The following is a 19,245-nucleotide window of genomic DNA, read 5'->3' as shown; positions in this document are numbered from 1 at the left end:
TAGGGAAAGTACCATATCTACTTCCTTGGGTTGTTTGAGCAGTAAATCAGTGGTACATGTGAAAGACATAGGCTGCAACATACACAAAATAAATACTCAATAAATGTTAGCATTTCTTTTTATTAGATGATATTGCTTGCCTATGTCCATCCAAAGATCAGGCTAGAGGGATCTGTTTTGATGTGTTGCATGGATGTGGTGGGTCAGGCAACATGTTAGAGGAGACAGCGAGGCCTCTAAATCGTATCCTACTTACTGTAAAGATGCCCAGAGCAGCCTATGTGAACTTGCTTGATCAAGTGATTGCTGTTCTTGGGGACTTGCAGCCTCAGAGGATCATCTTTACCCAAGGTACCAAACCTTCTGTTGCCTTATTCTTCTTAGCCTGTGTTTTCAGTATTTTAGGGACAATATGTGTAAAAAATTATGTCAGATTTGCATCATTATATTGTATTTTAACCAGCTACGAGAAGCTAAAATCTTTTATTTGCTTTACTTTTCACGTCATATATTGAATTACATCTAGTACTTTTTAATATGTGAAAGGGCTAATAATTGTAATCCTGGACATGACACTAGAATAGGAAAGAAAAGGTGCAAACAGGGAAAGTGAGAAACCAAGTGCTGGCACCTCACATTTAAGAAATTCTAAATATTTTCTTATTGGTTCTCAACCCAGTCTTCACATTAGATACTTTTGTGTAGCTTTGGAAAACACAGATGTGTGGGTATTCCCAAGACCTAAATTGGAACCTTGACGGTGGGGCGGAGTGTGGTGGGAGGGTGAGGCTTGGAAATCTGTAGGTGGGGACCTCCTCAGGGCTTCCACGTGCAGGGCAGAGGTTCACTATGGAAGAAGGTTTTAAGGGCTGTGCAAAGCTTGCTTAGGAGTCAGGCCCCACAGTGCTGTCAATTGATGAGACTTAGGGAGTTTGTTCCACCAAAACCATGTAAGTTCTGTAGAGAAGGGATCTTTTCTTCCTTTTCTTTCATGCTTCCTCACAGTGCCTACTCTGCTGAGTAAGCTCATGTGGTTATTTGATGTTGAATGATTTCTGTTAACCCTCGTCTGAGTACAGAAGATCTTTAAAGGGGATTTACAGTGACTGGGGCAGTCCAGTGTAACTCGTGGGCCACCCTTCCCCCTCTCCCTGTGCCCATCCCATGCTCTTGCTGTGGTGTTCACTGTAGATCAGGAGGATATAGTGGGCCAGATCAGGAGTTGGCCAAAGCCTGTCACATGCCATGAATCCTGAGGGCAGATATAGTCCATCCAGGGTCCAGTATGTGATGTTCAATCAGAGGACACAGTCCAGGCTTGGATGGGATCACTTACTGCCCAGGGTCTTAAGGTAGCCAGAAGCCATGTAGGAACAGTCAGTGATTGAAGTTAGAACTTACATGTAACAAAATTGATCATGAATTAAGCAGTTTCTTAGGAGTTAGACCTGTGCTTTGTCCTCAGATTAGGATCTTAGGACACAGAAGTTCTCTTACCTTCACTCAGGATTGAAGCTGATATTGTGTGTGTTAGAGGTGAAAGTTGTTCTGATTTCCAGAATAAGGCAAGTTTTGGCTGATGACAACAAAGTGTTAGATTCTCTGTCTAGCTTCTGTATTTTCCCTCTCATCTCAACCGGTCAGTATGTTAACATTATTTCTTAGTTTCTTCTTTAAGATCATTTAAGGTTCATCAACTAGTGTAAGAACACCTGCAGAAGAAAGAATTTCTCCCCCAGATTTTCTCTTGTGATCTGGTGTTAACTGGAAAACCATAAAGGGGGCAAAAGTGGGATTTCTGTTCCTGAAATAAATCCTTATGGCAGTATTGGGTGCTGTGTAGTAATTAGCTATGGGTCATATAACTCTTCTCTTTCAACTTTATAGAAATCATGCAAAAGGGGTACTAGAGAGCACTGAGAGGACGGTCTTGGGACATGTATAGACAGGAATGAGTTCTCTTTGGAGAGACTGCCTGTTGAGTGGAGATGAGCAGTGAGCGGGGGATGCAGTCTTTGATGACTCTTTGGCTTATAATATGACTTAAAATATGACTTTCCTAGGCTTTTGAACTCTAATGTTTGTCAACTCTGGAAGTGACAGTGAGTGTTAATACACAAGAAAGCAGACACATCTGACATGTTGGAGTGCCTTTCTCTTTACTCATAACTTAACAGTCAAGCTAGTCACATTTTTAAGGTTCTCTGTGTGTGAAGCACCATAGTAAAACCCTAAGGAGTTTGTGACATGGTTTCTTAAAATCTTGCCATATAGTTGGGATATGAGATGTGCCCATAAAGCACAGTAACAGTGTGAGGTAGAATTTTAACAGTCAGTGGAATGTACAGGTAATGAGTTTTCTAGGTGTTCCATGCTGAGAGGAGACCTCATCTGACCCTGGATGAGAAGAATGAAGCTTACCAATTATTATGTCTGGTTTGTCCTGATGACCTAAGAAGATGCTTGTGTTCAAGACAGTATTGCTCTAACTCGACATTTACATTCTAAGATGAAGTAAGCATGGTTTATAATTAAAAATAGGTTTCAATAGGATCAAAAGGCAGATGGTTCCTGCCAGCCTTCCAAAAAGGAGCATCAGATTGAGCTCAGTTTTGTTTTGACATTGTGCTCTTGACTATTAATGTCCATTTTCATGGTGTAAATATTACAATAATGGTGTTCAGTTCAGCCAGATGAGATGGAACTCTTCAGTTTTTGACACTGAAATGCTGAAAATAACACTTAAAGTAGTTTGTATATCCTAAATGGAAAACTATCAAAATATATTAAAGTATCATTTTACTTTTAATTTATAATTTCCATCTTAATATCTAAATTGTAGAAGATATACCAATAACACATAGCCACACACATGCACACTATCATTTTGATAATGCAAATCAGATATGTATTCTACCAAGAAAATGTGCGTATATATTTTTAAGGAGAGTACCCTTATTTTGTTTGCACACAGGTTTTTACATATATACAGGTTCGTTTTAAATTTATTTTTGTACAAGAGAAAGTAAAATGTTTTATATTTTATAATATATTTTACCATCTGGGATAATGAATATACAAGGCTATAAACACCTTCTGTTGACAGAAAATTTTAAAACATTCTTCTTCATTACCAGTGAAATGTGCCTATTGTAATTTGATTTAAACTTTAAAATATTTTTTCTTTTGTTTTGAGGCTGATGTTAAAATATTTTCTCCCTTATCTCTTCCTGCCTGCCATCTAACCTCTCATGTAATTTCCTAAAGCATCCTTTTTACCCTGTTGCCCATGACATCAAGTCTAAACATGTCAGCCTGGAATCAAAAGCCCCAGTCTAGCTTCCCCCCCCACAGATGTGCATTAGCACGGAGCTTCTTCCATGTCTGTCACGGTGGTCCACACACTGGCTCCTTCTGATTATTGCCTCCACTTGACATTTCAGAATTTTAACCCATGTTTGAAAGCCTCTTTGTCTCTTCTTGCTCTCTAAACCTCATGGGTTCATGTCCCCTTTTCATGCAACTGTCACAGCCCGTCCACTCTGACCCATCAGCATGGACTTACCAGGTAGCTGCCATCTGTCCAACTTTTATGGCAGGAGTGAGGATCAGGAGATAGCATAGGAGTTCCACGAAGACCACATGCCTGTTCCTAATGCTACTTGTCTATGAGCAGACCCAGATCTCCACCTGTACCAGTCCCAGACCTCTGGAAGCAGATCACATCTATAGCATTGTCAGGTGTCTGACCAAGGGAGCACTGCCTAAACCATCTGTACTGGTGAAAACGCGTCCCTCCAAGCCGCACGTCCCTGTTGTCCTTGGTTACCGGCCCAGAAAGCTCTCTTTTTATCCCCAGACAGATGTTCCTCTTTTGCCGGCCAGTATTGGATTGCAGTGTGGATATGCTAACCAAGTGCTTCGGCCTTTGCAAAGCAGGGACACTTCCACATTTAAAAAAAAAATTTGGTATTTCAGAACAAAATAAAAGCCATCATAAGTAAAGTTAAAACTCTCTTGGACTTCTTTACCTTTTGTAGTTTAGTAATATAGTTTTAATTTGAATTCTGTATAGCTAAGGCGTTGTAATAATTTCCTTTAGCTGCTGTAACAAATTACCACAAACTTAGTGACTTAAAGCACACAAATTTATTATCAAAGTTCAGAAAGTCAGAAGTCTAAAATGGTCATCAGGGCTATGTTCCTTCTGCAGGCTCTAGGGGAGAATCTGTTTCTTTGCCTTTTCTAGCTTCTAGAGGCCACCAGCATTGGTACCCGGTTTGTGGGCCCACATCATTCCAACCTGTTTTCCATCACAATGATCCTTCTGCCACCCTCTTATAAGGACCCTTGTTGATGACATTGGGCCGACCTAGGTATTTCAGGATAATCTCCCCTTCTCAAGATTCTTCGCTCAATCACATCTGCAAGATCCCTTTTGCCATGTAAAATACCATATTCACAGGTTTTGAACACTATTGTGCCGACCACAGTACCATCCCCTTTCCATTGGTGATTCTGGTCTGTCACTGCCCCTGGTGTGAGTGAGTTCTCATGGGTCGTCTTCCGTTATTCTTCTGTGACCTCTGCAACCCATCACTTTCGCCTGTGTAAACAAGTGACACACTGTCTTTAACAACTCAGCACACTGGTTGCTCTTCTCTCCAGCCAGAATGCACACCTGCCTCCTGCCGTGGCTTCTGTATCCCAAAAGCACACTGTCCCCTCTACCAGACCCACTTGTCCATCCTTCAAGGTCAGCAGACCCAGTTTTCTCGTAGCCCCCCACCCACTCATTATTATCACCCTTTCATTGCCACACCCAGCCTTCCCCCATTTTAGGTCTGGGCCACCTCATTATTAACGTTTCCACTCTTGTTACTTCATTTGTGTGTATGTGTGTCCACTCACACCACTGTCCTTCTTGCACCTGTGCCCTCTTCCCTGCCATCCCACTCCCACCTGCAGTCGTGTTTTCATCCTTGGACATTCCTTCGCCCAGGTTATGGTCCACCTGACTCCATAGTGCCTTGAGTGCCACCACCCAGGAACCTGAATCTCCTTTTCAGTTCAGTCCATCTGCTCTATGGCCACATGTGCATAAGTCAGAATTGAATCTCTTCTGCAGTGTTGAACCTTAAATCTCACCGTCTGACCTTGTCCACTGTCATTCCACTATACTAGTTTTTCTTTAAAGCTTATTTGTTGAATTCTTCCTTTTTCTCTCTACAACCTTCACATTTGCCCCTATTCAATCTAGAACCCTAATTCCATCATTTCAGCCATTCTCTTGCCAAGATCTTCAACTTTCTTGTCCCCTAGTCACCCTTTACACACACACACACACACACACACACACACACACACACACACACACACAAAGATATCTGCCAAAATCTTGGCTTTGGATGAATATTGTTTGCCTTTGAACTTCTGTACTGAGGCCGCTGGAGAAGAACCATGAAGCCTTGCAAACTGGTGGCCTGCATACTCACAGTCTCCATCGAACTGGGCAATGCCTGGCTATCCTTCTGGGTTGTCAGGTTGCACATGCCCTATTTCCCTAGAGGGTAGATCTCTCAGCCATCTTCCCTCACTCCCAGCAGGAAGTAGTCATTCCTCTGATGGATATGGAGTTACCCCCTTCTATTTCCTCCTGCAAACCTCTCGCCACACTTATTCTCACCTCCTTTCCTTTTGTACTAGAAGAAGTGTCCTTCTGTTGCTCATCCCTTTGCCTGTGCTCTGGATCTCTCCCATTTATATTTTTCTAGAGATTTCAGTCAACCAGTTATCTCATGTCTTGCTCATAAGTTAACTTTGCTTCTCTTCTGAGCCTTTCCCTTTAGACTACAAATATGCTTAAGTCTGTTCCATTTTTAAGAAAAAATACTGCCCCTTTATTCTGGATTTTCCTCTTTAACTCATCTCCTTACGCCACTTCAGCTTCTTGAAATTTTCGACTTCATTTTCTCTTTTCTTGATTTTTCTAACCTTTTCCTTCTCCAATTCCTACAACCTGGCCTTTACTCCTACCACTGCTTCAAACTGTGCCCACAAAAGTGACCTTCAGGATTTGACAGCCAGACACCTGTTAGGCCCCATCTTATACTCCCTCCACTCCAGAACACCGTCTACTGTCAGATTCTGATTTTGCTTATTCCTAGCCACTCCTTACCAGGCTCTTCTGAAAGTCTTTTTCTTCTGCTATGATTTAGCCTAGTCCCTCCCCGCTCTTGCCTGCTGTCTTGGCTGCCTTCTTGCTTGGAATCTTGCTATGTTCCCTCTCCACTTACTCTTAATCTTACCTTCAAATACTCTTCAGTAACTCTTTTGTTTTGATAAGCTTATCTCGATCCCGTTTCCTTTCTTGCCTCCCCCCGCCCTGGGGCTCCCTGGCCATCTCATCTACGTCTTTAACTTCCATTCCACCTAGATGCAATGGAGTTTATATCCTCCTGGATCTTCCTCTTGGTCTTCTCGCCTGTATGTCACATATTTCTTAACACTCAATAAATTCAAACTGGACTCATCTTCTCAGCCTCCTTCCATGTGTCACCTCCTGGGCTCTTTGTCCCTGGGAATGGGCCTCTATACTTGTCCCTGGTGGCCCTCTTGAGTCCTTCCTCTCTCTTTGCTCTGTGGTTTGATAATGTAGTCTGCTCAAGTTTCACATTTTAATTCTTCAGTTCCTACTCTGTCCTTATCACTACTGCCTCATTTAGGAATAAGCCTGGTGTCTTTCTTTCTTTTTTTTTTTCACATAAATTGTAGCAAAGATTTCTTAAATGGGGTCTCTCTATCCAAGCTGGTCCCCCCTTTAGCCCTTCATGCACACTTTTGTGATAATGATCTTTGTAAGTGTAGTTCTAACATGTACTAACATGTTTGCTAATTTTTATGCTACTCTGTATAATTACCTGTAGGTGTATTTTGTCTCTTGGTAGAATTATAATCTTGAAGACTGACATTTGTCCTTGCTCTATGGTTCTCTGGGAGAAGTGCATTTTTGAGCACCTGTCATTTGCTTGGTACTTTTACATATGCTGCCTTACTGAGTCCTTCCAGCTACTTTTCCCTCACTTTATAGAAGGACTCTATGATGCCCTTCTCGGACCCTTAGTTTATTTAACTGTAAATGGCAGGTAATATCACTCACTTCTCAGGGACTGCTGAAGAATTACATATAAAATATATGAAGTGTTAGCATACTACAGTGTCTATTAAATGCAGTTAATTCTTAAAATTACTCTTTTCTCAGATCCTAGACTTTTGCTCTCCCCATTCTCTATGTCATTCTTGGTAGCATTCATTCAGAACACTGGCCAGGGCCCCATCTTCCTACTCATTCTTCTCAGGACTTACCTCAGTTTGACCACAGTAATGCTCCTGTGTGCCCTCCATGGAGCATGCCCTACCAATTGAGGGCATTCGGATTTTGGTTTCATGTTCTTCTGTACTTCAGGATGAGTGACCAGTCTGAAAAACACCCATCATTTATTTGAGCTTCATCTGATACCTTAATATTGGCGTATATTGGTGTTCCAAACCTTTCTCTTTCTCATTATAATGTTGTTCCTCATGCTTATACAGTTGATGACTTACTGACTTCATGATGAAAACAAACATTTCCTCATTTGATTCCCTTTCTTTCCTAAAATAAGGCACAATTGTTATATAAACTTTGGTGTTCCTGCTTTTCCTCCCCTGCTTCCTTCAGTGACATCTTTGTCTTAGACATACTTTATTCATGTTCTTGTATCATACTCTCTTTTTCCCCATTAAAATCAATCATAATCTGTTGCAATTTTGGAAAGAAATATTTTGTGTTCTAATAAGGAAAGTCCAGCCATCTGTAGGATGATGGGGTAGTATTTGGAGGTGAGGGGAACAAAGACACTTTCCTGGTTTAACCTAGACCTAAGACAGCCTTTATTTGAACACATTCCTGTCCCCTCTAAATCTTCCTTACTCGAATTCCAAACAAAAAGAATAGCTTTCTCTCTAAATGTAACTTCTTCACCCAGATCTGAATTATATTTTTAAAAATATGATTTTTCTAAATACAGCAGTATATTGAATAGAATGAGGAGAATGTGTGTATGTGTGTGTGTGTGTGTGTGTGTTGTTGTTGTTGTTGTTGTTGTTGTTGTTTAAAGTCTGGATTTGTATTTCGGTCTGCAGGTGCAGGAAGATGCTGCTGTGAAAATTCATATTTTTTATAATCCTCTGTAAAACTATGTGAGACACCTAGCACCTTTCCAACCAAAACAATTTAGTCAGATGTCAAATTATTTGTGCTTTTAACATGCTTCCAAATTTCTTGATAATCACTGAGGATACTATCTTATTTTTAATATAGATCTTTAAAAAATAATTTGAATATCAATCATGAGCCACATGATTACTGTGCATGGCTTTTTTAGTGGTTGTATAAACTGTAATGAAATATCTCATATTATAATGAGATATATTATCTCATTATATTATTCTGATAAGCTTAGAATCAAATGTAGCCTCAGTCTGTATGCTTTTTTTTTTTATATATATAATTTTTTTTTCCTTTTCTGGCTTTATTGAAACATAATAGAAAATTAGTTGCTCATATTTACATGTACAATTCAATGAATTTTTATTCAATTATAGTTGGCATACAATAATATACCGGTTTCAGTTGTACAGAATAGTGATCAGAGATCCATATAACTCTCAAAGTGATCACCCCACTAAATCTAGTACCCCTCTTCCCCTTTACATATTTATTACAACATTATTAACCGTCTTCTCCATGCTACACTCTACATCTCCATGTCTATTCTGCAACTATCCATTTCTACCTCTTAATCCTTTTGCCTTTTTTTTGCCATTCCCCCAACCCCCTCCCAATTTAATAGCCTTCAAAATATTCTATGTATCTATGAGTTTATTTCCATTTTTGTTGTTGTTTATTTTGTTCTTTAGATTTCACATGTACGTGGAATCGTGATATTGGTCTTTCTCTATCTGACCTATTTCATTTAGTGCAATACCCTCTAGGTCCATCAAGGCAATATCTTTTTCTATTCCCTTCCTTTTAGTCTGTGTGTATCTTTTAATCTATCTTTTGGTTGGAGCACTTAATTCTTTCCCATTTGAGATACCCATTCCTATTGATAGGATTCTTACTATTCTTTATTTCTGTTTTTGATATATTTTTTCTTCTTAAAGAAATCCCCCCAACATTTTCTGTAATACTGGCTTGGTGTTGATAAATTCCTTTAGCTTATTTTTGTCTAGGAAGCTCTTTATCTGTCCTTCAACTCTAAATGATAGCTTTACTGAATAAAGTATTCTTGGTTGTAGATCCTGGGTTTTCATCACGTCGAATATTTTGTGCCAGGCCCTTCTGTGCTGGCAAATTTCTTTTGAGAAATCAGCTGCTAGTCTTATGGGTGTTCCCTTGTAGGTAACTAACTGCTTTTCTTTTGCTGCTTTAAGATTTCCTCTTTGTATTTTACCTTTGGCATTTTAATTATGATGCATCTTGGTGCAGGCCTCTTTGGGTTCATCTTTTTGGGAACTCCCTGAGCTTCTTGGGGTTGTATGTTCATTTCCTTCACCAGGTGAGGGAAATTTTCCATTATTAGCTCTTCAACATCTTGTTTTCCATAGGTGCCCCTATGACATGGATATTTTTGCATTTAATAGTAAAATTATTATTATTGTCTTGGCTTCCTTTTTCTTGCCATTCTGATTGAGTGTCCTTGGCTTCCCCATCCTCTATATCAGAGGTTTGATTCTTTTCTTTATCCACTCTGGTTATTCCATCTAATATACTCTTCATCTCAGATAATGTGTTCTTCGTTTCTGACTGGTTCCCTTTTATAATTTCCATTTTCATTTTTATGTTTTTTATCTTTTTGTTAAAGTTCTCACTGAATTCATCTACATTTCCCCTAAATTCATTGAGCGTCTTTATAACCAGTATTTTGAACTCTGCATCTGTTAGATTGCTTGACTCCATTATTTCTGGATCTTTGTTCTGTTCTCTCCTTTGGTTTCTGTTTCTTTGTCTTCCCATTTTGGCTGCTTTTCTGTGTCTGTTTCTATGTACTAAGCAAAGCACCTAAGTCTCCCCGTCTAATTAGTGCAGCTGTGTGAAGTAAGTGTCCAGTGGCCCAGTCCTGAGAGGGGTTCAGCTGCAGGCCAAGTTTAGCCCCAGCCTGTGCCCTTTTGGGGCCACCTGTTAAGAATCAGCAAGCAATCTACAGATGCTCTGTTTATCGTTGCCACAAGAAACCACACCAGAAAACAAGGCCAGCTGCCACCAGTGTGAGTCTTGGCGCTGCTCAGCAAAGAGCACTTGACTCACTGAGGACACACCTGGATGTGGCTTGGGTGGAGCCGGAAGTTGGGGGAGGTAGTTTCAGGGAATCCTCTGGGTGGAGTGACCTCTGTTATCCAGATTGATGACGTCTCAGCTATGATGACTCCTGTGTGGGCACACTTGTAGGGAGAGGGCTCAACAGAGGAATAGTGGATACCACTAGTATTTCTGTCTGGGAGAGAGCCTCACCTCTGGGCCTCATTCTCACAACTCAGTGTTACCCTGTATGTCCCTTGTTCCCCTGCCCCTCCTCAGCAGCCAACTCTGCACTGGTGCTCAGTACGAGCAAGTCCGTCACCACAAAAGTCCGCTTGTGGGGACGGCCCCTTTAAGAGGCGTCTGTGGCTGCCGGCTGCAGCTACCAGTCTCTGTCTCACTCAGCTGCTCAGGACTGGGCAGCCTCGCAGCCTTGCGTCCCTGCCCCCTCCTACCTTCTTCTGTTGCAGGTTGATTAATTTTTCTCTGTCTAGTTGTAGTTCTGTTCATCTAGATTCCAGGCGACTTTCCTTGCTGTTTGCTCTGTGTTTCTGTCACAACTTTGATTTGGTTGCAAGAGGGATGAACAAAGCTTCTATCATCTATGCCATTTTTTTTCTCCTGTATGCTCTTTTTATTTGACTGAAGTGTTTGATTGTTTATTTGTTTTTGTCTTCTGTATATATTTTGTTGCCTCTAGTTTTAAGATAACTTCATTTGTGTTTAACACTTTTCCCAGAAAAAAAAATCTTTTTTGAAAAAATATTGTGTGTATTATATTTGGATGTTTGTCTGGGGTTTAAATCGCAAGTCATATCGAGGCCAAAGAAGGAAGTTTTAAAACTAGAATGTGACCTTACAGTGTGAAGTCATTTAAACTGATTAATTGCTGGGACCCTGAAGAACAGAGGAAATTCCCCTTCATGTTCATTTCTCATATTCCCTAAAGCCCTGAAGTCTGGCGCAAAACTGAAGATATGTTCTGATCTTATGGCTCAGATACTTTCCCCACTTCTTAAAATGATGTGATTCAAAGTACCAGGAGAACTGTGAAATGGTTTAGTAGATCTGAAGTAGTGAAGCAGTACAGCCAGATCAGGGCTGCTTTTTCTTCTCTGGAGGAGCTTGAAATCCCTGTAAAGGCTGTTTATCTGTAGTTCCAGCTGGAAGCTGGATACCAGAGCTGTTGAGGAGAAGAGAAATTAAAAGAAAATAGTGGAATTCAGTTTCCACAGTTCCTCTTTAGTTAAATGAAATTTATTCTTGTCTTTTTTCCCTGGGAGGGTTTAGTCCTTAAGGGAAAAAATTATGTGGGTTTATTGTTTTAGATGCTAGACTCAGAGGATTCGTGAAATCAGTGATGGCTAATGAATTATCAAACAACTTTTGAAGTTATTTTTTAAATTTCTGTCTATGTAGTTATTTTATACTGTGTGGGTTCTTTCTCTTTGTTCATAATGGTCTTTGTTGGTATGTTTCAGGCACTGGTCAGGTTCTGTCTGTCTATCTATCTATCTATCTATCTATCTATCTATCTATCTATCTATCTATCGAGACGGCATATATATATATGTGTGTATAGATATATGTGTGTGTATATATATACACATATATAGAGAGAGAGAGAAAGAGAGAGAGAGAGAGTGAGCGCATTATATACATATATAGAGGGATATGTAGTCTAATCTATCTATCATCTATCAGCTAAGCTTCTTACTATCAATAGGTCATCAGGTTCTGGGGAAATTAGAATTTTTGAATCTGAGATTGTAGTAGAATAGATTTAAAAACAACAGTAGGAGTTACATTCACTAACTTACTAAAATATGTTCTTGTGCCACGAATTCTGTGTTCTCTGTAGAATGCCTCTTGGTATAAGCTTGGCAGCAGTTTGGGATTCAGAGTTAATCTATGAAAAATGTTTAAAATAGCAAGGAAGTAGTCTCTAAAATGAGAATTTAAAAATACACAATCAGCCATCCTTCACTGCCATCCTAACTGAAGCTTTGCAGCAAGTTATGTTTAATTATGTAGGTGATGATTTCTCCCCATTAGCCTAACAAATAGATGGCAAAAATAGGCGTCACTTTGAAAAAGCAGAGTTTGAAGCGTGCATTGCTGCCTGGTCTGTCGATCTATGATGAACAGCTGCAGTGAACTGCTGTGTTCTGCTTATTGAAGTCTCCTAAATATGTTAGTCAGTGGATTGATTAATGACAGATTCCCTGAAAGGATAGCCACGTGGCTCTTAATCTTTTTTTAGGTCTTAGGCCCCTTTGAACATCTAATGAAAGCTATTGCTAATCTCCTTAGAGAAGTGTTTATATCCATTTGCTTGCAAATTTTATATAAAATTCAGGAGGTTTCTAAAATCCCTGAAGAAATCATGGATCCCTCCCTTGCCTCACCATTAAAAACAGCTACATTAAGGTGTAGTTTAAAAAGGGCAGGAAAACAAAATGTGTGTCTATGTGTATGCTGTGTGTGAGAGAGAAAGTATGCGTGTGTGTGTGTGCATTTTTTTTTAAATTCTCTATTTTTCTTCTGTGATTAAAGTAAGAGAAAACCAGAAAGGGTTCTAAAATTTTTTTTTGTATGCCCCGCTGTTAGCTCAGGTGAAAGTCATAAAGCTTCTTGAGAGAAAAGCAAGGAAGGGGTTTCATAACCTCATAGTTTGCTAGTATCTTGCAGTGAATAGACATTTATGATGAAAGATTTATTGCAAGAGACCTGTGAGAACATTGAAGCTTTAACAATGCATCAGAAAGTTGGAATTGAAAAGAACATATGAAAATATAGTTGTTCATGAGCTGTCCATAAAGTTCTTGAAAGTATCAATTATTGATAACATTGTAAAAGTAAAAATTATCATGCGATAGAAAATTTGGGAATTTTTTTCCAACCCTGAAACTTGGGTATCAGTTTAAATTCTCTACCTTCTTGATCCTTTGTATCCAGCCATTCATCAGGTACTGCCCGTTTTACCTCCTAAATAGCTATTGAATTTGATCCCTTCCCTTCATTCCAGCTTTTGCTCTGCATTGATTGAGCTCTTCCTTATCACTTGTCCAGGAAATTGCAGAATTCTGGAATGTAATATAAGTTTGCAGAACAGGGTTTGAATTTGAATTCCAGGTGTTTACTAACTGTACAAATGGAGCATTTGTGAACTTCTCTGAGCCTTTATTTCCTCATATGCGAAATGGGGATTGTAATAGTTCCAATACAGGGGATTTTAAGGCTAAATACACTAAGTTAAATACTGTACGTGTACGAGAGAAGTTTTCAATATCAGTATATATTAAAAGCCTCCTTACCCATCTTTCCTATTTCTAGTCTTGCTACTTTTCTAATTAAGTCTTCACACTGCCAGTAATAAGATTTTTATAAAATGCAAGAATGTCTTTTCTCCTCTACTTAAAAACATCTTTTAATGCTTTGTCGACTAAAAATAAACTAAAAGATCCTTAACAAGACATACAAGGAAGGCTTCTCGTGACCTGTGTCCCGCTTACTTGCCTAGCATCATCATCACTTAATTGTGTTTATGTGTTGATTTTTTAAAAAAATTACAATACCATTTAAAAATTCAAACAAGACAGAAGACTATAAAAATTAAGGGCTTTCTCTCTGTTCCCCTCTTTAGGTGAAACACTCAAAATAATTTGATGTGTTTACTTTTAGATTTATATCCATGTAGTTATGTAGATAGGTGGAAAATGTTTATATAAGTAGTTGTATATTAGTGGTCTAATACTTGCTTTCTGTTTATCAGCATTTCATGACTATCATGCCACCTGAACAGATCCTAGTCTGCATCTTGCTTTTTAAATAGCTGCATTGTATTCATTGTATTGTGTCTATTTTCTCTCCATCTAATTTTATTTTTGTATATGCTATTGTGATAGAAATGTAATTCAATTTTTCTCCCCAAATGGATAGTCCTGTGTCCTAATGAAATTTATGTTTACTCTCTTGATTTAAAATGCTACTTTTCTTTTATATTAAATTCCCACATATGATAGTATGGCACTCTCTATATGGCACTGTTTTCAAACTTTTGGCATCTGGGAATCATTTAATAGTCATATAGAACAGATAAAGGTACTCAGACCACCAATTTTAGGTATTAAAAAAACTCTAAGTTTTAATTAAAAATACTCTAAGTTTTAATTAAAAATACTCTAAGTTTTAATTAAAAATTTAAAAATTATGAAGTCTTTAGTCAGTGAGTTGGACAGTGTTGCTCATTGCTCATAACCTTTCATAAATGATCTTTCAGATTGACTAGTCACCCATACACTAGAACTAGACACATATTATGGTCTTAGGCTTATTACATAACCTCTTGTGCCCCAGTTTCATCATCTGTATAATGTACATAATAATATCTACTTCATAGTGTTTTCATGATGATTTAATGAGTTGATATTTATAAAGTACAGAATCTAGTCCAGAGTTAAGTGCTACACAAGCTCTTGTTGGATAAAAGTCACCTTGAAAAAGGATAGCTCAGGCTCCATCACCTTTTCTTTTCATTCTTCACTTTTCGTTTCTGTTTAATGAGAAATATGTATCTAATCAATATAGAATGTGGGCTATGATAGCAAGTGTTGGGTGGTTCCTCAGAGAGATCTGGATCATCCTAGATATTCAGCTCAAACATAAACTCAGATTCCTTTTGTTATATCAAATTCTAAGTCAACAATATCATACTCAAAACCTGGCAGTTTGATTCTATCTACGTTAGAGAGAGCAGCAAATGCATTCATAACTATCTCTTTGGTTGTATTTGTCTCAGGAAAAATGGTTTCTTCATGTTCCATTCTGCAGTATTTAAATTAGTTTCAGGCTACCAATAAAATGATTTTTTTTTTTTTTCACATCGAATGAAGAGAATCATCAAGTGTTGACAAAGATTTAAACTCTCTGTGGTCAAGCTATATAAATCACAGTTTGCCTGCATAAAACTTCTGGTATCTTATCTTTCACTTTTAAAATTGTGAAATTTTAGCACTGGAGATACATAAACATTGAGGCAATTTGAGATTTTAAAGATGTTGCTATGATAAACCACTTATGAAGGCCTCTGAACCTTTGGCAATGGTCTTTGCTGTTACAAGAAATTTTGTTTTTATCATCTGCATATAAAATTCCTATGAACATGTTTCCCTTTGACAGCCATCACATGAAGGCTTAGAAACCAGAGTCCTGGGGTCCTTACCATTTTTAGCATGCTAAAAACGTGTGCCTCAGTGGCTTCGATTTCTTCCATTTATTTCAGTGTTAAGATCAGGAAAATGTTGTTGACTGCCAGCTTTTGCCTGTGCATAAAATTGAATGCCTTTGGGCATTCACTTCCACTTAGCGTATCAACATTCTTCCATAACACACAGCTCTAGATGATGTTTTGCCAGTGTTGGTGGCCACTAACCTTCTCCAGGCTGTACAGTGGCTCAGAAATAATCATTACAAGCGTAATCTTTCTTCTCTTGTACCAGGGCTTGCAGTGATAAACAGAGTAAAATGTTGCCTGGAATTTCTCACATCTTTCTACCAAGTGTCCAGGAGCTGTTCACACTGTACATTTGTTACTCCGTCCACACACACAGCAAAGCTCTGCTGGCACACACATATGATAATTAGTGCTCTTATACACTGTATTTCATAAAAGAATTTTGCCAGTAGCCTGTCTGCTTTTCTCTAGGCATGGTGTTTTGTTTTTGTAGTTTTGGGTTTTTTTCCCCCCTAATGCTCTGACTCATTTTATTTAAAAAATAATAGTATGTAATTTGTACTTGCTTTTTCTCTGAGATATGGAACTTTGAATAATCCTTCTTCATCATTAGCGACAATTTTATCAATTCTATACTAGAAAGCATTATTTTGCAATTGTTCTTGGAAAAGAAAGTGACAAAACACCTTAACTTCTGTACCCAAGAGCACATGGCTTTTCTCTGGAAATGTCCTTGAAGGCTTCCATGGCCTCAAGCCACATTTTGTTTTGCCTGTTTTGTTGCCAAATCTGTCTCCTTATACTGAACACATGGTTGTCAGGCTGTCAGAAGACTTGTGTTCTTAGTTGTGCTCTACTACTAAACTAGTTGAGTGACCTTGAGAAAGTCTCCTAACCTCTCTGGGCTTGAGTTCATTTATCTGTAAAAGTTTTATTTAGGTCTATAGACTTTACTGTTTTTTATGACTGAATTTAGTGGGCTTATTGTTTGCTTTAAATGTGATTTCAGTTCCCTTTTTTCATCTAAAACATAATTTTGTAAGTACAGCTATCAATTAGGTTCATTAAAATATAAGATTTTTAGAAAGGAAAAAACATTAAATCTTTTTTGAATAGACCATCCAACAGAAGAGATCGATGAAAGGCAGTGATATTTCTCACTAAATGTTGCCTTTAAGATTGTTAAAATAGAATGTTTTTCTTTGAAACCTTCAAAGAATGCTGTGGCTGTTTTAGCCACATAAGTGTTCCTTGCAACATTATACAAGGCTCCCGAATGTTCAATTGAAAAACCATTTTGAAATGCTGACAAGGGTAACATTGATCATCCTAACTCCTGGCTGTGAGTTATCACCAATCTCTTAAATTTATCATTCACCTGTAATAAGAAAGTATAGTCTGCTCAATATAATACTGGTCCCAATTCTGCACCTTTCAGTTTTGTTAAAACATAAAAAATGTTCTTTCAGTTTCCACAGCTTTTTAAATTTCCTTTCAGCAATATTAATATACTCCCTTTGCTTCATGGTCTCTTCTTTCCCTTTGCTTTCCTATAAATGCTGTAGGGCTATGTGTATGTGTGAGGTGCTTTTGAAGTTAACTGAGAAATTTCAAAGCCATGAACAGGAGGTAGTGACACGAAACTTGTTAAATAAATCTGCCGGAAAACAGAGTAGATGTGATAAGGCTGGGAGAGTTAAATACACACATGACATTTATTTTTGTAGAAATATTCCTGAGAAATCATTCATTCTCACCATTTCATTTTTGGGTTTTCTCATCTTTTAAGATTTTCCTTGGAAGCTTCTAAAATGATTTGTGAATGTAAGAAAGTTTTTAATGACATTTTACAAGCCAACTCATAAACAATTTTAAAACCATTTCATTTTCATATAAAAAAAGGCATGCGCCCAAGTATAGACGGTTGAATAAACTATGGTACCTGCCCACAGCGAAGTGCGGTGCAGCTATGAAAAAAGAATGTGACCAGTCGCTGTGACCTGAGATGGAGCGGTGTCCAGGAGACATCAGGAAGTGAAAACAGCCTGTATAGTATGTTACCTTTAGTTAGAAGAAAGGGAAAATTAAGAAAAAAATCGTAAACACAACTGCTTATTTTTTCAAAGAGAAATCCTGGAGGGATAAACCAGAAAAGAGTGAAGCTGTTCACACACAAGAGGTGGAGCAAGTGGATGGGATGCGCGGAGGAGAAACATGTCTTTGAGCTCCTTTGTGTATTGTTTTAACTTTGGAAGCATGTTAACATTCTACATATTAAAATATAAAATTCAATCTTTAAGAACTGAGAGCAAATTGAAACAAACTCCACTGTATTTCAAATGAATGCCATAACTGCACTGAAAAAAGAAAAAAAGAATGAATCCAAGTAGTTTTTAACTATTTGCCGTATTCGTGGATGGCAGCATAGGGAGGGAAAATTGAGAACAAATCTTGAATTGTATAGGTTTTAATTATAGTAGTGTGGGTGAAACCATTCTGCAATTATAACAGATACAGGATTTAGCACATGAGTAAATGTGTTGACCTTGTTTTAGAGGGGAAATATAAATATGGATGGAAGAAGGCAGTATAAACCCTTTGGGAATGGATGGGAATAAAATGAATCTGCTTGAACTTATGATTTATTAAAATGTATATGTATGCATATATTAAAATGTATATGTATGCATATATGTATATACATTTATACATGTTTATGTATGTATATGTGTGTCCTTTATATAACTGTATCGTGAAGGAATTGGACAACACTGTAATTGTGTGATCAAAATTAACATCACCAATGAGGAAACACACGAATATCATGTGACTCCACATGTGGTATCCTGAGGACACATTATCACCCATGTAGTAGACTGGTAAAAAAATGTGTAACCTGAATCTAATCATGAGAAAACATGAGACAAATCCAAAACGAGGAACTTTCTATTTTAATAAAATGGAGGAGTGGAAAGAGTATGTTCTTTAAAAATGTCAATGTTATAAAAGATAAAGAAATGTTACGGAAAATGTTCCAGGTCAAAGAATACTAAAGAGACATGTCAGCTAAATTTAATATCTGACCCTAGACTGAATCCTATTCTGGATGGGGAAAATTTTTATAAAGTTCATTGCTGGATAAATAGGAAAAATGGCAATATGAATAGAAGATTAGTTACAGTGTTATAAAAATGTTAAATTTACAGAAACTGATAAATGAGCTATTTTTTAATGTAATAGAATGTTCCTATTCTCATGGAAAATATACTACTCTTATGGGAACATATTTAGTACTTAGGGTTAAAAGGCCCTTGAACAATTCAGAAAAAAAATCACGTGTACATGTATATGTATATTTGTATGTATATATCCGTTTCTGCATACACACAGACATATGAGAGAGGAAGCAGATGGAAATGATAAAACAAATGAGGTAGAACATTATAATTAAATCTCAGCAAAGGCTATAAGTATTCTCTGTACTATTTCATTCTTGCAACTTTTCTTTAAGTTTGACATTATTTTTAAGTGAAAATATTTTCAAAAGAATAAATTTTACTCTAAAATAGGCATTTATATGTTAAGCAGTAATAAATAGTAATAACTGATTAAAAAGTAGCTGTTAAACTAGGTTTTAATCATCATTTTCCATTAGTATATACGTTTA

General features: G+C 37.7%; 1 protein-coding gene across 1 annotated transcript in view; it reads left to right on the top strand.

Annotated features, from left to right (window-relative positions):
* L3MBTL4 (L3MBTL4, histone methyl-lysine binding protein) overlaps positions 1 to 19,245 on the top strand; it is a 244,485-nt gene that overhangs the window by 479 nt on the left and 224,761 nt on the right. The window lies entirely within an intron of this gene.

The sequence above is a fragment of the Pteropus alecto genome, unplaced genomic scaffold, assembly GCF_000325575.1.
Source record: "Pteropus alecto unplaced genomic scaffold, ASM32557v1 scaffold146, whole genome shotgun sequence".
Lineage (NCBI taxonomy): Eukaryota > Metazoa > Chordata > Mammalia > Chiroptera > Pteropodidae > Pteropus > Pteropus alecto.
This window is presented reverse-complemented; position numbering and strand designations above follow the sequence as displayed.